The 7554-nt window shown below is 40.5% G+C and overlaps 1 non-coding gene across 1 annotated transcript; it reads left to right on the top strand.

Annotated features, from left to right (window-relative positions):
- Nucleotides 1–2114: 2114 nt before the first annotated feature.
- LOC133827885 (small nucleolar RNA R71) lies at nt 2115–2221 on the top strand. The gene has a single exon (XR_009890534.1). It is a non-coding gene; the product is annotated as a small nucleolar RNA R71 (small nucleolar RNA).
- Nucleotides 2222–7554: the final 5333 nt, after the last annotated feature.

The following is a 7554-nucleotide window of genomic DNA, read 5'->3' as shown; positions in this document are numbered from 1 at the left end:
TTAGATTTATACTAGCCCCTAAATCACATAAAGCCTTTGTCACTATTGAACCCCCTATAGAGCATGGAATGTTGAAACTACCCGGATCTTTAAGCTTGGGAGGTAGCTTCTTTTGAAGTATCGCACTATGCTCCTCAGTAAGTGCCACTGTCTCATAATCTTCTAGTTTCGTTTACTTCATCGAAATTTCTTTCATAAACTTCATATAACTCGACATCTGTTCAAGTGCTTTGGAAAAAGGAATGTTGATGTGTAGCTTTCGAAAGATATCCAAAAATTTAGAAAACAACTTGTCAAGCTTATTCTTTTGAAGCCTCTGAGGATATGGGATCTTTATATGGTGATCTATGCTTATTTCTGGCTGCTTTTTCTCAAGGTTCTCATTAACCTCTTCTTCAACTTTACTCTTTTTCTCATCGACCACTTTTGGTAACTGAATAGGCTTCTTACTGGGCTCTTTTAACTCCTTACCACTCCTCAAAGATATTGTGGATTCTCAAAATTCAACACCGGTAAAGAACCCACACCTCATGCCTAAGGTCCCTGGAAGGTCCAAAGCAACCATGTTTGAAGTCCATTTGAACCCTCAAATTAGTGCTCAAAATGACCCTGCTCCAAAGGACCCTGCTCAAATTGACCACTCCACCTTGGGCACTAGTAAAGAGCCTAAGCGCCCCGCACCTCGCGCGCCCGCGCGGCCAGCGCCTCGCACACCCCAGCACCTCGCGCGCCCACGTGCCCCGTGCGCCTCGCGACACAACCAGGAGACAAGCGTCTCGCGGCCCCCAAGATACCACATACAACGGTCACGCCATGGTCCTGGTGGTGGCCTCCTCTCACACACCAGCCTCGTCCTTAGGGGTGTCCTCGTGGTGATCATGGAGCATGAAGAGTTAGAATACGGATGGTATGGTGTCCACGCCAAATTGGTAGTGGCAGTACAAGAATGGTACATGGCCAGGACTCCCTCAGGACGCTTATGAGGTCAGTACCTGGCAAGTAGTGGGGGCATAATATGGTACCAAGACAAGAGAACTTTTGCAGGCCCTTGACATGTACTAGAGAAGACCACCACTCTTCCAATACCACTACCACCTGTACTGCTATCTTGACAGTGTACTCATGTACTATTTTGTCCTGAGGGACCACTATGTACAAAGGAGCCATTAGAGCTCCGATATAAATAGATGATCACCCCTACAGAAAAGGGGTTGGAAAATTCATTGTATGCAGAGGCTATTAAGCAATATACATTTTTCACTCCATTGTTCATCTATGTTTATCCTTCCATAAGTTCATTCTAAGTTTTTATCTAAATATCGCCACATTCACCTTTGAGTTTTCCGACCTAATTTTGTTGACGAGATTTCACCGTCAACAGATATTGCATTCCATTTTTCTTTTGAGTTTAGCTCTGTAGTGCTTGGTAAGTTCCCTTTAGCATGGTTTGTCATTAGGTTAGCCAACCGACCAATTTGAGTCTCCAAATTTCGAATAGAGGCCCTTGTCTCAGTCATGAATTTGTTCAGTAAATCAAGATGTGCTTTAGGTTACTTCATGGGTATTGGATATTATGGTGGTATATTTTGTGATTGATAAAAACCCAAGAGAAGGTCATGGATACTGAGGTTGATTCTGCTGAAATTGTTGCTGATTACCCTGACCACTTGTTCAAGAAAATTTTGGGTGATTCCGCCACCCTGGATTGTAACTCATGGAATATGGATTGTTGGAGGGCCTTGGGAAGTTCCCTATTGCTTTCACTTGCTCCATAAGCATATTGTTAAAATAAATGAGGCCCCTCACATAACTCACATATGACTTGCGTATGCATAACTGGAGCTTGAATACTATTCTGTTGTAACTGTTTTGTCAATGTTGCCACTTGACCTGACAACATCAAGATAGCATCCAATTCATGCACTCCAGCCACCTTCTTAGTTGTTTCTCTTCCTGATGACCACTGATAGTTATTCATGGCCATTTCTTTCAATAGATCATAAGCCTCATTAGCGCTCTTACTCATGAACGCTCCTCTCGAGGCTGCATCAATGATTGTGCGAGTAGTATCGCACAAACCATTATAAAAAATATGGACTAGCATCCATTTTTCAATTTCATGGTGGGGGCATTTTCTTGACAACTCCTTAAACCTCTCCCACGCATCATACAACGACTCACCATCTATTTGGAGAAAATTGTTGATTTCACCTCTATACCTTGCAGATAATGATGGTGGGAAAAATTTGGCCAAAAATTTCTGAGTGAGCTCCTCCTATGTTGTAATAGAGTTGGCTTCCAAAGAAATAAGCCAACTCTTTGCCTGGTCCCTTAAAGAAAACGGAAACAACCTCAACCTTATTGCATCATTTGTTACTCCATTCATTTTAAATGTGGCGCAGAGCTCTAAGAAATTCCCCAAATGCAAGTTTGGATCTTCCGTTGGTAATCCCCCAAACTGAACTAATGCTTGTACCATTTGCAGAATGGCGGGATTGATCTCAAAGTTATTGGCATCATCTACTGGAGGTCTAATACATGACTATGCCCCTGTGACAGTAGGTAGCACGTAATCTCTCAAACCTCTTTGTGATGGTTACATAATTAATGCCACTTGTTCAACAACTCATGCAACACCAATATTACCAGCTTGATTTTGAGCCATTATTTCTAACCGTTTTTGTTTCTGATTTCTTCTGCAAGTTTTCTCGATTTCAAGATCAGCAGGCACCCTTGATTCTTATCCATGTCGTCGCATAAACTACTTGAACACCTGAAATCACAAATTGCAAAAAACCAGAATTAGAATGGTATAAAAGAAAAACAATAAAATTAGAAAAAGAATTAATTTTCTTGATATTAGTAAAAACAGTCCCCGACAACGATACCAAAAACTTGTTACGGATTTTCTACGCACAAGTATACGCGTTAATTTAACAAGTAATATAATTTAAGAAAGGTCGAACCCACAAGACCTGTTACCAAGTACCAAACATTAATCCTAATATTCTATTTAGTTAACGATAATTTGATTATAAGAATTAAGTAAAACTATTGAAATAAGAACGTAAATGCAGGAATAACAGATAATACAGGAAATAGAATTCAATAAATAAATGAACTAGGGCAATTAACTTCATCTACCATCCATTTTATATTTTAGTAACACAAATTATACTATTCAACTCTCTCTCGTGATAGTAGGTCAACAAAAGTAACTTATATTCGTACTATGATATACAAGTCTCAACCTTATGTAAATGTTCTACATCTCTTTGATAAATGAACGTAAGACAGGTATAAAGTAAGACAACCCTAAAGCTACACAGAACAAATAGGTACTCTTGTCCGATAACGAAATCTATGTCTATTCAATTACAACATAATAAATTCTCACATCTCATATTTTGAATCAAAATCATATAAATCATGTAATAGATGACCAGTCAATCACAAGCATTAAGCATAAATTTGAATAGATCACAAGATAGAATAGAAATCATAAGACTTGCATTAATTCAAAATAAAATGTTTTAGGAGAATCCATTAACACCCTAGAAAAAGAGTTTAGTTCATGACAGAATTCATAATAACCATAGAAGAATTAAAAAGCATCCAAATTATAGAAATTAAAAGTAGAAAAGGAGAAAAACTACGATGAGTTATTTGATTCCACTTGCAGTCCTCCACAATGTGCTTCTCTTCATCTCCTAGGGTTAATCTCTTCTTAAAAATGTCATTAAGAAAGCTTTTATAGTCCCTAATTAATTATGTGCAAAATGACAAAATTTCCCTTGAAAAATACCCTAAATTCCTCTTTCATACGGACTAGCTCTGCGGCTCCATCTGATAGAGCTGCAGCTCTGGGTTTCTCCGAGTTCCCGATTTCATCTATGGAGTACGTAGCACCTAGGCTCTGTAACAACCCAAAAATCACTAATAAGGCTTAAAGGCCTTGATTAGTGTGCCGAGAGGGCATAATTTGTTTATATGTGATTTAAATGATTTTAATGCATGATTATGTGATAAGCATGCTTATATGATTATATGGATATATGAGATGCATGTTTATGGGTATTAATATGCATGTGGGCTCTGTCTAGCTTAAAGGGGCATATTTGTAATTTTGGCCCGTTGAGGGCATAAATGTGATTATGTGTTATAATTGTGGAGACCGCATTATTATGTGGGTATATTTGCAGCATGCAACTTGAGGCGACCCTAGGGAGTTAGTTAGCGGGAAAGTCACAATGATACCCGATACCCGACTCGGGGCAAGTCAAGGGGTATTTTGGGCATTAGATATTTATTTGGGTTATCGGGTTGTGAAAATAAATAATTGGAGATATATTTGAAGTTAGAGAGTTTAGGAGGGAATATTGAGGAAATTTACCATTTCTCCTTTGGGGACGTTTTTGGTACCTCGAGCCTCGGGATTAACTTAATTGACTAAGGTTAGATAAAGCAAAACTATGGAAAACAGTAGAACTGGGACAAACTGACTCTTTCCTCTCTCTCACTTTAGCTTCCTCTAGACATTCTCTTTCTCAAGCTAACCTTTGAAGCTAAGGAGGGATTTTGGGCTAGGAATCTCTTGAATTGAGGCTAAGGACTTGGGAATTAGCTCAGCATTACTTGGTGGATTTGTTCTTCAGTAAAGGTAAGCTTTAAATTATGGTTTAGCATGTGAATTCTGGGAATTTCTGGTTGTTTTAAGAAGTTTATGAGCTTTTGGGTTTCAAGGATTGAAGTGTGATTTTAATAAGTTTTAAGTTAGGTTTTTGTTGGGTTGTACTGCTGGGAACATGTTAGGGTGTTTGTGATAGTTAACTTGTGTAATTGGGATGGTTTTGGGTTAATTTGGCTGAGGTTTGGTTGTTGAAAATGGGGATTTTTCTGGGTTCAAAGGGGTCGGGCCGCGGCTCTATTCTTGGTGTACCGCGGCCCTCTAGAACAGATGGGAGCTGAAGTGAAGGGTGGGCCGCGACATGGGAAGTGCTGGGCCGCGGCCCATGTATGTTGTTTAGGGACGCTGGGCCTATGGTAGGAGGCGGGCTACGACATAGGGGGCTTAGGGCCGCGACTCTTACGGGAATTTTTGGCTTTGAGGAGGTTTTAGGTGCGGGAACCTAACCTAGGGTGCTCAGGATCGATTCCACTACCGTGATTGGTGGAATTCGATGTTCCGAAGGCTAGAACTTGGACCGAAAACCTTTATTCAATTATTATTGATGGAATCCCTTATCTTGGATGTGACTAGGTGTACGCTAGGGCTCAAAAAAGGGATCGTGCTCAAGGGTCATTTCTTGTTATCAGAACACTTAGAATTAAAGGTAAGAAAAACTACACCCGGTTGTGAGTCTATAATGGAACTAAGGGTTCCCTATACTTGTATGCATTATTGTATGATGGTATTATGCCATGTGAATATGAAACAAACGACCTAAGAGTGCTGGAGTTAATATTGGCGCACAGGATGCGGCTCAGCCACTGGTAGCTGGGGACAGCTTAATATTCACTAAACTCGGTTTAAGCAGGTCGGAGTCAGTGAGGTAAACAGAGGGTGTGACCTAAGGGCATCGACCCTGATTGTTATATGACTTGGCTATTGATGTTGATTTGATGAATTTGGTATGCTAAATGTCTGATTATGTGAATGCTATGGATTACTGAGTATATGGTTATGCTTTATGATTTATCTGATTAATGTCATTGGTCATGCTGTGATATTATGGTTTTCTTGTTGGGCCTTGGCTCACGGGTGCTACGTGGTGCAGGTAAAGGCAAGGGTAAGCTTGATATGATCTAATTTGGAGAGCTCTAGAGGAGGAATGTACATAGTTAGCTGCTTAGCCGCCACGGTCGAGGGATGGATAGGAACAGGAGAACCTTAAATGTCTATTTTTCCCGTAGAGTGGCCAGTAGTTGTATATGCCCTAGAATTTTGTAAACTGTCCTTTAAACTCTATTTCTTTTGGGATCCCATGTACGAAATGTTTATCTAAATGAATTGTATCCTTCATAACTAGAATCTTTTAATCCTAGTTCAATTTTATTTTCAGTGAAACGTTTCTAACTAAATGACTTAATTAGCAAGTCTTGCACCTTTATAAACACACAGTGTAACGGTCTTGGCTACCCAGGGCGTTACAACTTGGTATCTGAGCAATCTAGGTTTAAGGGTTCCTGAAGACCAGCTGGACATGTACATTCGCTGCTAAACACAAGCTCGACTCAGGGTTTGGTAAATGTGTATACATGTTTATATGCTCAAGTGATTGGAAAGAACTCAGATTGTTGTTATTTGTTTGATTAATAGGAAGCATGATATACTGATAGGGCCTGGCCCTTGATTGTTGTGTGACAATATTGAGGTATGCTTATTAGCATTGCTATGCATGTAAATGAATATCCGTAATGATTATTTGTATATTGCTTATACATGGATGAATATATGGATAAATGTTTATATTATGATTGTTGTATGATGATGTTGAGGCATGCTTATTAGCATCGATGGTGCATGTGGATGAATATTTGAATGAACTGTTATATTTTGATTGCTTGTGTTTGGTGGATTCCCAATAGTGGGTTATGGAAAAGGATTATTACCCTGTCATCATAGTCTGATCGTCGAGTCATTGATTGCAGATTAACTTGGATAGCAATGCGTCCAAGGCGATCTACGGGACTAGTCAGCACCAGATCTGAGACTAGAGATGATGACCAGGGCCAGAACCCTCCGCCAATCCCTAAGAACTGGTAGTAGATTATGGATGATATGCAAGCCCGACTTCAGAGCCAAGATGAACAGATCCGTCTTCTGAGGTAGCGGGCTCCATCAGGGAGTGATGCATCCATTGTGCCACCTGTAGTGGCACCAGTTGTTTTGCCAGTTGATGTTGGGAATAGGTGGGAACCGTTGTATGAGCTGTTCAAAAGGCAGCATCCTCTAGTCTTTGAGGGAGGACCTGATCCACTGAAGGTCGAACAGTGGATGAGTATGATCATTGTTATCCTGGATTTAATGAGGGTAGAAGGTCATGATAGAGTGGCCTGTGCCGCATATATGCTAAGAGAGGATGCCCGCATCTGGTGTGAAGTGGCATCACAGACTAGAGATGTTACTACTTTGAGTTGGGATGGATTCAAGGACTTGTTCAGTCAGAAGTATTACAATGTTTCCATCAGGGAAGCGAAGGTGAATGAATTTGTGGGATTAGTTTAGGGCAACATGACAGTTATTGAGTATGCCCTGAAGTTCGACAGACTTGTGAAGTTTGCACCAGATCTCGTGCCTACAGATGCAGCTAGGCAGGAAAGATTTATTAGAGGGCTTAATGCTATGATAACCCGAGATGTGAGAATTACCACAATACCTAGGGGGACGACCTATGCCCAGGCTATTGAGAAGGCTCTCACCGCTAAGGAAGCAGAGAGCAAGATTTGGAGGGAGAGTACTGCAAGGTGAGAAGGTTGTAGAGCGGTGCCTCCATATTCAAGGTTTGGTAGGGGTAGAGGCCCCAGTGATCTGAAGAGGAAGACCCCTAACAC

The sequence above is a fragment of the Humulus lupulus genome, chromosome 3 (assembly GCF_963169125.1).
Source record: "Humulus lupulus chromosome 3, drHumLupu1.1, whole genome shotgun sequence".
In the NCBI taxonomy this organism is placed as follows: Eukaryota; Viridiplantae; Streptophyta; class Magnoliopsida; order Rosales; family Cannabaceae; genus Humulus; species Humulus lupulus.
Note: the sequence above shows the minus strand (reverse complement) of the source record. Positions and strands in the feature narration are given on the sequence as shown.